The 13,360-nt window shown below is 43.1% G+C and overlaps 1 protein-coding gene across 8 annotated transcripts in view; it reads right to left on the bottom strand.

The window, feature by feature from the left end:
- Positions 1 to 13,360, bottom strand: part of LSAMP (limbic system associated membrane protein) — an 889,023-nt gene that overhangs the window by 124,078 nt on the left and 751,585 nt on the right. The window lies entirely within an intron of this gene.

Here is a 13,360-nt window from a genome sequence, read left to right on the forward strand (position 1 = left end):
CTCTGGACTCACTCTAACAGGTCCATGCCCTCCCTCTGCTGGGGACTCCAGAGCTGGATGCAGCACTCCAGGCAAGGGTCTCACAGAGGGGCAGGAGAGGCACAGAATCCCCTCTCTCGCCCTCCTGGCCATGCTGCTTTGGATGCAGCCCACTGTACAGTTGGCTTTCTGGGCTACAGGAACGCATTGCTGGATTGCATTGTCACTATTTCTGGATCCAGAGTTGTTGGCCTTTCCCATCACATACAGTTATGAAATGCCAGCTATGAGACCTTCGCTTGCTATCAGTTTTTGAGCTTGGTGATAGCTGCTGCAGCCTCATTTCTAAAGGCCAGGGTGTTATCATCAGCCATCTGAGAAGGGAAAGCCAAAGAGTTCAAGGCAAATAATCCCTCCTGCCAGAAATGCTCATCTACACAAGTCTGATGCAGCAGAAAATAAGAAAAAACAAATGCAGTACTCCTGAAGTAAAGGTATCTTTGAACAAAGCAGGCAGCTAGCTAGAGCTGAGATGTGATTGTGGTGATCTCCTTCCCACAAGGCAACCAAGAGCCAAGGTTTCTGAGAAGGACAGTTTCTGCTGTTAGAGCTTTCCTGCCAAAAGAGAGTGCTTTATTTTGGTTCAGCCAAAGAACACCTTGACATCTTGGAATTTTCCTACTGTTTCCCTTTCCAGGCTTTGCTGTGTGGTAAAGATGTGCTGTATACATGCAGACAACGTGAAAGGGAGGGAAGGGATGAATCCCAAGAGCTTTGCTCTGTAAACATATGACATTGAATTGGTGCCATTCCAATTAAAGGAGAATCTCTCCCAGATTGCCAGGAATGAGGCTTATCCCTTGTAGTCTGCAGCTTTACTAGTATACATAAAACCACTGTCTTTTTCCCTCAGAGTGGTTCAAGGCTCGTCAAAGTTAATGGTTTGTTGGTCTGTTAGTGTTATAAACTGTTATAAACTGAGGGAATTGCAGAATGGATAAGGTTGGAAGGGGTCACGATGGGTCATCTGGTCCAACTTTCCTGCTAAAGTATCATCCTAGACTACACTGTCCATTCAGGAGGATGAGGTTACATCCAGAAGGGTTGCCAGCACCTTTATGTTTAGTGGGATAACATCTTTACAGACAACTTTCATCTAAGGTTCTGCAAGCAAACACTTGCCACCTCAGAAATCCAGTGCTGCTGGCTGCAGAGCAGGAACAAGGTCTCGCCTCTGATTTTCAACAAAGAACACAAACAAAAAACCTGCAAGTGCTTCCAACTGCAGTAGGGAATCAAAAACTAAGTCCCATGTAAAACACAAGCCAAGTCTCTCTACTGTGACAGCACATCCACATCTGAGCCTCTGTAAAAGCACAGTTATCAAGGTGAGCAACATTACTAAAAAACTGAAGGAATCACTCAGGTGGTCTGGTCCTCCACATTCAGTGATTGTTCTACACACTTGTGCTCCACCTTTCTAAGGCTCAGTTCTCATTCTCACTCTTAGGGAACTAGTGTATGTGAGATATATGGCATCCCCAGAGACTGGTACCCTACTGGTGTCACTTATCCATCAGATGAGTAGGAGAGTAAGAGAAGAATATCTGCAAAGCCTCAGACATTCTTTATGAGGAATTAACATGCTGCAGAGTTCTTCGGCAGAACAAAAAGGGCAAATGCAAGGCAGACAAAACAGGCTTGATGCTTCACTGCTGGTATAAATTAAAGAGAACACAAAATACTCTTTTACATGCGAAGAAGGAGAGAATCGGCCCTGTGGTTCATAAACCCAAGATAAAAAGCTTGCCCCTTAAAATACTGTGCAATCTGAACAGGAATAGAAACATAATCAATATAGTTAGGGATACTGATGAATGATAAGGATACACTCATACACTTTCCCTTCTGATGATCATGATAGACTGGAGTCTACAAAAATTATTTCCCCAAAGTACAAAGAGTGATAAAAAATACAAAGAAACTTTGCATCAGAACACAATTCTGAAAACTCTGCCAAAGCCTGAAGAAAAGCAGAGATATGGCTGAGATGGCATCACACGATGGATCAACCTGCCACTGGATTGGGCGCAGACATTCTTGACAAATAGGCACAAGGGATGCAGCACAAATACAGTGTGACACTATATCCTGGGCATATGCTTGATGTATGGAGGATTAAATGCCACACACACACTGTCCTGGGTAGATTGTATCTAGTGCTGACAGATACCTGAGGGATCTGTCTCTTCCTTTATACACTTTGGCAATTGCCATGCCAACAAAGGATTATGGGACTGGGGGGGTGAGAAGGAGAGACCATTTGCTACTCTGTTTAAAAGAGACTTTATCCTCTGGGGGGATTTTGTCAAGATGTTGGATTTCTTCTTAAATTATATTTCTACCTGCCTATACACATTTGAGGTTGATGGGCTTCTCTCCTTTCTTCTGTCCCTCTAGCACAACACCTCATTCTTCTGGAGTCCCAAACAACCCTAAAGCAAAAGTGGCTTCCATAAGTCAGTTTGAATATTACAGCCCTCAGCCCTTGCCTCCATGCAAGCTGCAAAGGCACGAAAACAGCCAACATGCTGTAAAGACCAATTCCTCTCCCTCTGCAGTGAGCCCTCTGATTGACGTCTCTGTTCGTGGAGAGAGACAGACTGTCTTGAGTGTGAGATAGCTAACTATCACCTGGGGAGGCGATTAGAGGGGGAGGGAGGGAGAGAGGAGGACACAGCCAGACAGACAGAAAGGCAAAGAAAGACAGACAGAAAGGAGAGCTGAGGAGGGGAAAAGAGGAAAGGACTGACAGTGTAGTGCAGATGAGAGAAAGACAGTAGCACCTGATGAATTAAGTTGTCAACTTTGGCATCACCTGTGTACCTTGTCATGCCAATAAATTCATTGAAGCTGAACCTGCAGCGTGAGTCAAGAGTGAGAGAGTGCTGATGGAAGGAAGAAATAACAGCCCATTTAAAGACTCAGAGCAATTTATGAGTTACCTCAGGAGGGAAGTAGTGACAATGGGGAAGGAGAGGTGCTTCCCCATCACGCTGGGCAGGGAAGCTTGTTTTGGATTCAAGCTGTCCACCCAGTCGTGCTGCAGACAGTAAAGAGATAGAGACAGAGACTCGGTTCTAGAAAGAGAAATACAGTGGAGAGGCTTGTTGAGGGTCCAAGGGGAGCAGGACAGGTACATGCCTTGGCATATGTGCCTCAGGAATTCCCTTGAGGTGCTGAGGGAAGACATTGAGAACAAGAAGTCAGGTACCCCATTGTGAAAGGAGACAAAGACTGTAGAGCACAGCACCACATCACTGAGGGAATGTGAAGGAAGGTGAAAGAAAGCAGAGCACAGCTCTGGCACAGAGGGGTGGGTGTGCTGGAAAGCCAGGAGGGACACAAAGTCCTCTGCTGACTCTGAAGTTGGAAGCATGGCACTGAGATGTTAAGAGCTTTGACAGGCTGTACCAGGGAAGTACTGCACCAAGGTGCTTTCCTGCACAGATAAGGAGATCCTCACCAACCTTTTCAAGGATTCCACATATGTCTTAAAAGAGGAGCTCACAGGCTCCTTCAAATCCCCCAGAACTCCAGTGAAGTCTGCTGGGTGTGACTGAAGAATAGGAAAACCAATGGAACAATGCCCTCACCCAACGCATTTTTTCTCCTCCTGCAACTCTTCCCAAACTGAACAGTATCTGACCCAATTATTTGAGAAATGCATCTGCCTCTTTACTCCTTCCTTTCATCCAATTCGCCATTTCCCACACAAGAGCTTTTGCAACCCTTGTGCTCACAGACGATGGTCAGCAAAAGCTCTCTGATCAGCCACAGGGACTAAGAGTGACAGAGGGTGATTTCCAAAGCAACCTGAGACCCCCTGTGACCTAATTTGCAGCCATCCAAAGATGTTTACATTCATGTGACAAGATGTGTTCATTGACCCTTGCAATGAGCTGACCTCAACCAAGCGCCAGGCACAGCACCAGGAAAGAGAAGGACACCACCTGCTCTGAGATCCATTCCTCCCATGGCCTCTGCTGCTGCGTGCTCCACTGATGCCCTGCGCTTGCACGGAGGGGAGAAAAGGAAGGAGACAGGAAAAAAACTCGATTTGTCCCTCAGGAAGGAGTATTGGTGGTATTTCCTTCAATCAGGGAGACATTCTTAGCCACACAAATAGAAAAGCTAGTCTTTTCAGCCTGAGTGAAATACTGAAGATTTACAACTGTTCAGGGTATTTGGAAAGTTTGGATAGAAGTGTGTGTGGACATGCATAACATTTCACAAATCCATGCAGAGGAAATAACGCATATGGCATAAAACTAATGTATGCGGATATCTGTGTGCATACTTATAAAAACATAAACGTACTTGGAATGTGTATATGTTTATAGCTAGATACATACTGCTATATGCACATATACACAAATACTGCCATTTGCTCCTGAAACCCCCAGCCTCTTTGAGAGCTCTTGTTTGGTTGCTGTTTTGCATGCAGCCAGGCAGCCACGACACAGCTGTCCGGACTGGGGTCCCCTGAGCTGTATGGTGGAGCTCTGCTGGCTGCGTTCAATTTGACATCAAATGAGAGCAGGGATCTCACTGAGCCAAGCTCTGTTGTGATCTGACTGGTGCCCAGATCAGCTCAGCTGTAGTGCCCTCGGGCTGTGGCACTGTATTAAAGTTGAGTGCAGCTTTAATCTGCTTCACCATTTGCACAGTGGAAGCTGTGCTTGGCCTACTGGGAAATTATGAGCATGTCCCTCATTTGAGTAAAGTGGACAGTTCTTTTCCAGGAGTTATGATATTTGTGTTCGTGTAACTTAGTTTAAATGATCTAAGTTGGTGGCTTCCAATCATTCTCATTCTGAGGGCATCTTGCAATTTCCTGGGGAAGGTACGTGTGCTGTACAGGGAATGTAACTCTCCTAACAATAGGTTTGGTTATCATGAAATTCGCAGACTTCCTGAGAGTTACAGACTATGATGGTCTGATGGATTTTCATTTACTATAGGGAAGAAGGAAAAAAGTCTCACAGTTCATAGTCTTCTTCTGTCAGGGGTATGGAATTGATTATTGCCCCCTTTAGCAAAAGGAATAGAAAGACGGAGCTGTAGACATGGGAACCTTTTGCCACGTGTAGGGGCCTGTGGTACACTTAAGCATCCCTGTCTCCTTGAAAGGTGACAGGGACATCCTGCCCCACAAGAAATCACTTCTAACCACACACATGCCCATGGGCATCATTGCTCCTGAAGGCACCCCACTGACTCTCCATTGCCTATACATCCCTCCCACAACAGGACAATGGGACACACATGTAAATCCCTGAATGCCAGGATGTTGGAGTGTGACAACACCTACACCACCAATAGTGTCTTGGCACCTGGACACTGGCCCTGGTGGCAGTGATTACAGCTGTAGGAGGTCTGTGTTGCTTTTTGAAAATTTAATTTGTATACATGAGACATTGCAGAAGAAACAGTATTATCCAAGAACATTCTCTTCCTCAAAAAGCCATTTAAAACCAACCATGACCAACTTGTACTTCTGGAACTGCTAAGGATCCCAGCACACCTCAAAGGTGGCTTTCCTTTATCTGTGTCTAACCAAGCAATAGATAAAAGTATGGTAAGGAAGTGTTTAGATCATGCCAGAGGCTACAGAAAGGAAGAATGACTTCTATTTGGAAAGACTGTTCAATAGAAGAGATACCAATTAATAAATAAATGAAAATAGGTGACATTCATTATGACATTTAAATGACTAGATGCCAAGTGTTTGTTAAAGTACCACATGGTCTGGAAGAAGGCAATCACAGAAAAAAGGCTTAGAGAAGCAGTGAGTAATGGTGACCAAATCCATTTAACTATTGACAAAACACAGGTGAGGAAATGTGAAGGGGGAAAAAAAATCTCTGCGAATCATCAGCTAATGGATTAAATGCATCTGGGTGCGAGATGGAAATTAACTGATCAATTCACTCAACAGCTGCTAATTATATGTGACAAGGCAGGCAGACTCCAGAAGTCAACGGAGCTCAAAGGAAAACAGTGCTGGTAGAAATATTTGAAAGCTGCCTCTTGCCACTATGGGGTGTGACATTTGCCCCGGTGAGAGAATGTCACTGTCACTGAATAGCATTTCACTCTGCAAATGTTTGAAGTCTGTATTTCAACAGCACAGAAAGGGGGGTTCTCTCTCATTGCTTTATAACAATTTGCAACATTAGGTATAAATATATGGTATCAAAATTAACATGCCAATCTAAACAAAATTAAATGTAATGCTAGAATCAAAATGAAACCTTTTTGCCTCATTGCAGTTAAACATTTTGACATTAGTGAATTGAAACTAGAAAGTTAAAAGGATTTGTTGTGACACTCATCAGTCCAAAAATTGTTTTGCATCCCCCATGCTCCTGCAAATTGCTTTCATGCCAAAAGAACTGATCTTCTGATAGGAAGTAATATCACAGTTTCTGATCACTACTTTCACAATTTTATTTTGACTTTTCATTAACAGTAATATTTTCCTGACCACTTCCATTTTGGCTTACACCATTTAGGAAATGATCACAGAGATATTGACTACTTTTTCTCTCCCCTTAGGCTTACACTTTGCATAAATTGATCCCTTGGGACTCCTTTAAAGTCATGTCTTTGGAGAGTCAGCAGGTTGTAGGATATATAGAAAATAAATAAATACTAATGATGAATTAATTGATCACCAGGGAAAGATTAGTACCAAAGTGTGATTTTTCCTTAAATGAGATCAGAATGGGAACCTCATTCGTTCAATTCTCACCCCGCACTGTAGCATCGAGTTTTGAATCTGCTTTTGGAGTAAGGATAAGTGCTAAGTACATATACCAGCAATTAAATTATTAATTCAAAGGGGAAAACCAGTGTGGCTTATAAACCTGGTGAAACTTCCCAATTAGGTATCTCAGGCCTGACATTATGACACAAGCAAGGCCATTTCTGGAGATGATGAGACCTGAGTCAAGGCAGTCTTCCAGATTCATCGCGCTAACAGTATTTATTATCTATCATCAAACCCCAACACCGTAACTTGTGGGGGTCCAGCATGTTCTGTGCATGGCCTATGATACTATTTTTAGACTGTTTTTTAAATTCATGGTTGAAGGGAATTCAGTGGATGCAATGTTTAATACAGTGCTTCATGAATTCCTGCTAGCAAATTTAATTCAATCTGCCTTGGGTTAGGAGCACTGTCACAGATTGGCAATTGCCTGAAGAACCATAAACAAGGGATAATGACAAGGGGCAGGTAAGAGCAAAGGTGTAAGCAGGTGTAAGCAAGGGGCTGTAGGAACCATGAGAGGTCTGTTTTCATTTAACATCTTCATTAATTAGCCTGAAGAGCAGCTTGCTAATGAGCGGTGGATGATGCTCAACTGGGAGGTGCTGCAAACATCCATAGGGGCAGATACACATAAAGGGGTACACAGGGATTAGTCATAGGAGCAGAAAGAAAAGAATGGAACAAATTCATTATCTCTACAGAAGAAAAGAAAAAAAACAAACAGCTCATAGTAAGGAAAGATCAGGGGGTTGAAGAGACCTGCACATCTTTTCAGACAGGATGAGGGACAGCTTTGGATGAAATTACTCAAAGCACTGAAGAATGTAAAACTGTGGGTGGTCTAAACTCAAGACAAAAATAAATGGTAAAGCATCCAGGTACTCTATTAATGACATGGAAATGTCATCTAAGGCCCAATCTAGAATACATCTGTACTGGGGATGGCACATCAGTCCATACCTATCTTCACAGATAGATTAAAATGTATCAATTAAGTAATGCTTCAAGTATAATGTTTCCCTCATTTAAGGGAAAATAAGCCACACTGAAGAAGAGAGAAGGAAAACACGGAAATTCCGTTATTTCAGTATGCTTAACAATAATGCTGAAGATGGAAAAGGTGACAGAAAACTCCCTAGGACTAAGACAAATTACATCATAGAAAAATAGTTTCAGACAAAAAGATACCATGTGTTAGAAGGATGGTCCTCCTTAGCATTGCTAAGAATACATAGTCAACAGCACAAGTTATTCTGCTGCAGCACCCAAAAGATGTGGAAACAAGCAGGAAAGGCATTCCTTAGCTTGCTAAATCCAAATGGACAATACAGCAACTCCTGCACAACATCTCACTGCAACATGGAAAACTGACTTGATCAAGGTTCATTCCACGCTATTCCACAATTTAGCTAAGCTTTCATCTGAGGCTGAGCTATAGCACTTGCTGTTAGTCAGAAAAGAGTTTGGTATTTAACTCCCCAAGTAACCCGAAGCTGGAGTGTTCCCCTTGCACTCCTGAAAGCCTGGCCACAATTTGCTGTCCTTGCTGTAAACATGGAAGGTCACAGGACTGCTTTTGAAGACATTAACTGTTCCCTGGCTGTGAATCCTTGCAATTTTGCATTCCCATTAGAAGACCATGATACTTAAAAGACTACCTTACCCCTTATGGCAGCTGTGCTCCTTGACATTTAGTACCTGAATTTTCAAAAAAAACAACGTAAGGGAAGACAAACTAGAATGAGCAATCCAAAGAGAATAACTTATCAGGAATAAAAAGAAGCAAGTAATTTAATCTGTCCTTTTTTTCCCATCACCTGTGGTCCATCTGTGCTGACTCTAGCTCCTTAATTTAAGGTCTTTAAAACTTAACAGGGCAATAAAGAAGCAGAAAATGTATGTATGTTAAAAAATGTATGCTTATGTATGCTAAAAAATTCTGAATGAACGGGGCTGTCAAGAGACAGAGAAGACAAGGAAGTTATCAAAAATAGAATATTCTACTGATTACAGCAGTTCAGAACCAGGCCCTGCCACTCATTTGCTCTTATTCTGGGCAAGCTTCTATGTGCCTCAGCTCACTGGGAGTTGCAATCTTTTTTTGTAATGTTCCGCTTTTATCAGGTCCATTTTAACTGTAGACTTTATAGAGCAGAGACTTTCTCTCAGGCTTCGTTTGCAACCTTATACAGACTTACTAGAACCTGTGGTCAGTACACTAATTATAATTGGAATAAGCAAAATGAAATGATGTTCCTTAGTCTGCACCATAAAAATGCCAAATGCAAGGTTAAAAAAGAATATTTTTTTAAACAGATAAATAAGGAACCTGAAGTATTAACTCACTTGCAAAAGTATGGCTTTAGCTCTGCGTGGTGTTCATTGCAAAATGGCAAAATTATATATTAAACCCTCACTTAAAAAAAAAATTGCAACTGGGCTTCAATAAAACATGGCAATTCAGCCGATATATTTTTAAAATATATTTTTCCCTCAGAAAAATATATTTTTCCTTCAGAAAATTATATACAGAATGAATAAAATAACATTATTTAAGATAGGTTAGGATAGTTCCCTTTTTTAAAGTTGGTGAGGTGAAGAAAGAAGAAGCAATGGAGCCCAGAGAATTTAAGAGACTTGCTGAAAACCACAAAGAACATAAGTGCTTTTGTCAGGAGGCCTCATGCTTTCAATTTTGGGCTTAGATCCCAGGGTCACAGAGTCTGAGAAGAAGTACTTTTTGCACATTAAAAGTGTGACGCTTTGAACCGAATGCTTTAACACTCACAGAGAATATCCAGTAACAAATTCAAAGCGTAACCCAAGGGGCCAGATTTCAGGCACAGAAGCACTCCACGGGGCACCCGGCTGCAGTAAGTGGACCACTAGTTTTGATACCTAAGGATTTCTTCTTCTCAAGCTAGATTTCCAATTGAGCAGAACAGCTCTCCTTGTCCTGACAGGCAAAAGTGCATTGTCCCCTCTTCTGTTGACAGCAGAGGATAGGAGGAGGCGAGAAGGGTTCAGATGACTTCCCAGACAAAGGAGGTTTGTAGCTGCAGCCTGATGAACATTGGAGATAAGAGCAGCAACAGCAAATTGGCCCCAGTGGGAATGGCAGCAGCAATCTCTTCACCTAAAGGCAAGCCAGCAATTACGCCTGCAGTGCCCAGTGTATGTCTGTCTGTTCCCATCACTGCCCTCCCATCGCTGCCCCCTTGCCCCTCACTCACAGAGCAGGTGTACTCAAGGCTACTATGCACAGCTTGAAAAAAAAAATTCCAGTCCTTTCTCTTTCCTGCTCTGTCTGAAGCCAGAGCTCTGAGCCTTATTGCACTGCATAACAAAATGGAGAAGAGGGTTTGGGTAGAGAGGCAGGATAAGGAGTGCAGCACATCAGCCATAGAGAACTGGGAGAAAGAAAGCTCAGATTCCCCACCCACAACTGACTTGTAGACAAGCAATGGGCATTCCTGACATGCCAAGAAGCAGTTCAACCACCCAAGATTTCTGACAGCATAAATGCAGCAGCAGTATCTGAGGAGCACTGTCCTCTAAAGGCAGCAGGGCTGCAGAGTTTGTTGACAAAGAGCTCTGTCCCAGCATCCAGCATAGCTCCAAAGCTGGCTGAATGCCTGTAGTGTCTCCCAGCACACAACAAGTTAATAACAAGATTCTCAAAATTCGCTGCTTGCTGTGAACCTCCTCCCTGAGTACCTTCTTTTGTCCCAGCTCCCTTCCTTATTTTCCTGAGTCAGCATGGCTCATAGCACTCAGCTACAGGAAAAGGACTTAATAGGATGGCTGGACAAAATTAAAGGGGCGTTATTAATTTGACAGGTGCTGCTGCCTGGTGTCATGTCCCAAGTTTGTCCTATAGCTGTGCTGATTATTTTCTCTCCTTGGATCGGGGACATTTCATTTATTAGCACTGAACTTCCCCCTCACTGCCTGCAGCCACTGCTGCTCTGATCTCCCCAATTCACTTTGCAATTAAATTTTGTCCTCTTGTGAAACAACTGTGCAGGAAAGGTCTTGTGTTTTGTTTTCTTTTTTCCCCCTTGACCAAGTTCTTCTTGGTCAAAACAGCCTCTGGAAATCCTAGCAGAATCCCAAACAGAGTAAAACTAGCTGGAAACAATATAATATGAAAAGGAGTCTAGAAGCTGTAGTTTTATATACCTAAAATACTCATCTCAAAAGAAAAGAGGGAATGGGGGCACTGGAGGCCACTAAGTCTTAGCTGCAGAGGTATAAATCTGATGGAACCATGGAGCTGCTGGAGATTTACATGAAGATGGCTTGAAAGGAGACCTGAGAACTTTTGTGCTGGAAAATCTTGAGATGAGGAGCATCAAAATTATTGCATCATTCCCTTTAGAAACACTGGCAGTCAAACCCACCGATGGGCAGGACGAATGGGGAGCATGATTGCTCCCATTTAAGTGATTTGCTTTATTTTCACTGCTGCTAACACTCTGTGGTTTGTTTGTTTGGTTGTTTGTTTTTTTTTTTTCCCTAGGAATCACATTAACAGCTATAAAACTGCAAATTTAAATGAACTCTGCTCGGGATCTGTTTTTGCTCCATAAAGCTCCGCATGGCTTTTTGTTTGTTTCCTCTCATCGCACTCCTCCTCTACATACAATTTCCCAGGAACCTTCATGTCATAAATGACTCCTTTGCTGTTTCCCCTTTTAAAGACAAATCTTCATGCCTCCCTTCTTTTTGCCTTCTTCTCCCCAGAAACAAATACCACCTTTCTCTGGACTACTCATGGCAACCCTTTCATTCACTCATTCCTAGGACTGTTAGCACATACATGTCATATATGTATGACATTTCTAATTTTGTGGAACTGGACAACCTTTCATAAGCCCTTCTTGTCTCATGAACTTTAATTAAATGCAAACACTTTTCTCTAGGCTTCCTATGTTCGTTCTCATTCCCCTTCCTATCACTGAATATGCCAAAGGCTGAAGATAGTAGAAGCAATATTGCCTTTTCCTAGGAATGAATGTTTTTTTCCAGGACTGAGCTGGCCTTCACTGATGCCAATTACACCAGCTTTTTTATGGCTTCATTACTGGTAGAGCCACTATAAAGCACAGCACTGAAAGGCTGGACCAGCCTTTTTAATTGCACAGAGGTACTGATCATCGTGCCTTTATGTACTTGAGATGTTCTTTCTGATCCTCCCCTGAGCCAGGGATAGCTCCCCAGGCTAGGCAGAACAGAATGAGGAAAAACTTGGGTAAAGCAGCTGGTGTAAGTTGCCTCTCTCTGGACATCTCCATGTGAGAAGCACAGAGCACTTTGGGCTGTTTTAAGCATGACAGCTGGCCATGCAGCAAAGGTCAAGACAGCAAGGAAAAAAAAAGGAGGAGAGAACTCAGCATGAAGGATTTGTGGAGCATCACAGGATTTCTCTCCAGCACAGTGATCTGGCCATTCCCAAAAGGCAGGGAGTCAAACTCTGCTCTTAAACACAGCAGCATGAACAGTGTTAAGCTCCCTGACTGCTGCATATCACAATACTAAATAAGTGCTCGGGTCCTGCATTTCGAGACAAACCAAAGGAACAGAAGGGAAATGCTTTATGAACCAGTTGACCACTGTTGATCTCTTAACAAGGGTAGGTAAGATAAAAAAATCCAGCGTGCCGGACACCAGCTGCCTGGGAGAAGATGAGGGCACCAAAGGGCTGAGAAGTTCCTCACACTGTGGGGTGTCCCTAAGACACAAGAAGATGTGTCTTCCTGATTTGAGAGGGTGCATGGGAAGGAGCTGTCTTCTAGAAGCCATAGGGAATGATGGTGCTTCTTCAAGTCACTGGGGCTGCCGTAGAAAAGTTTGGCCAACTATAAGAGGGGTCTGTGACATGAGATATTGGGGCAGAAAGCAGTGCTGGGTGAACTCTCACTGGCATGGGCAATTCTCAGTATTGCCATGAAGTGCAGCTCTCTCCCCCTTCCGTCTCTTCCCTATCTCCTTCCACTCAAGCTTGTCAATGGGGAATAGCAAATGGTTGTAGGAGCTCTAAATAAAGAGACAGTCTAAAAATGGAATGAATGGCACAGGGGCATCTCTTTGCTCTTGCACCTTGTCTAGCTAACCTTCCAGCTTCCCTTCTCATGTCCATCTTGAGTCACCTCCAATTTTCATCCCTCAGCCTTTAAAGCAAGAGGAGCACCAGGTTTCTCCCAGCTTTGAAGCACAGCCCATACGATAGGAAGAAGCTTTGTTAACAGAGGAGCACTCTACCAGCCCTGACACCAGGTCTAGGGGAAACAACTGGGGTGCTTGACACAGATATGTCCTGCTGCTACTGTTCTGTGTCCCCTCTGCCAACAATTTCACTTGCCTTATTAAGTATTCCCAACAGCTCCACTTTCTGTGTGTGTGCTTGTTTGGGTAATTCTTGTTTCCTCCCATTTAGCACATAGAAAAAAAAAGCATTAGCAACAGTCTTGGTTTTAAATGAACCCTATTAATACTCAACTCTGCAAGGAACTGTGGGATAATTTTGATAAATGTGACTGG

Source organism: Vidua macroura, chromosome 2 (genome assembly GCF_024509145.1).
Source record: "Vidua macroura isolate BioBank_ID:100142 chromosome 2, ASM2450914v1, whole genome shotgun sequence".
NCBI classification, from domain to species: domain Eukaryota; kingdom Metazoa; phylum Chordata; class Aves; order Passeriformes; family Viduidae; genus Vidua; species Vidua macroura.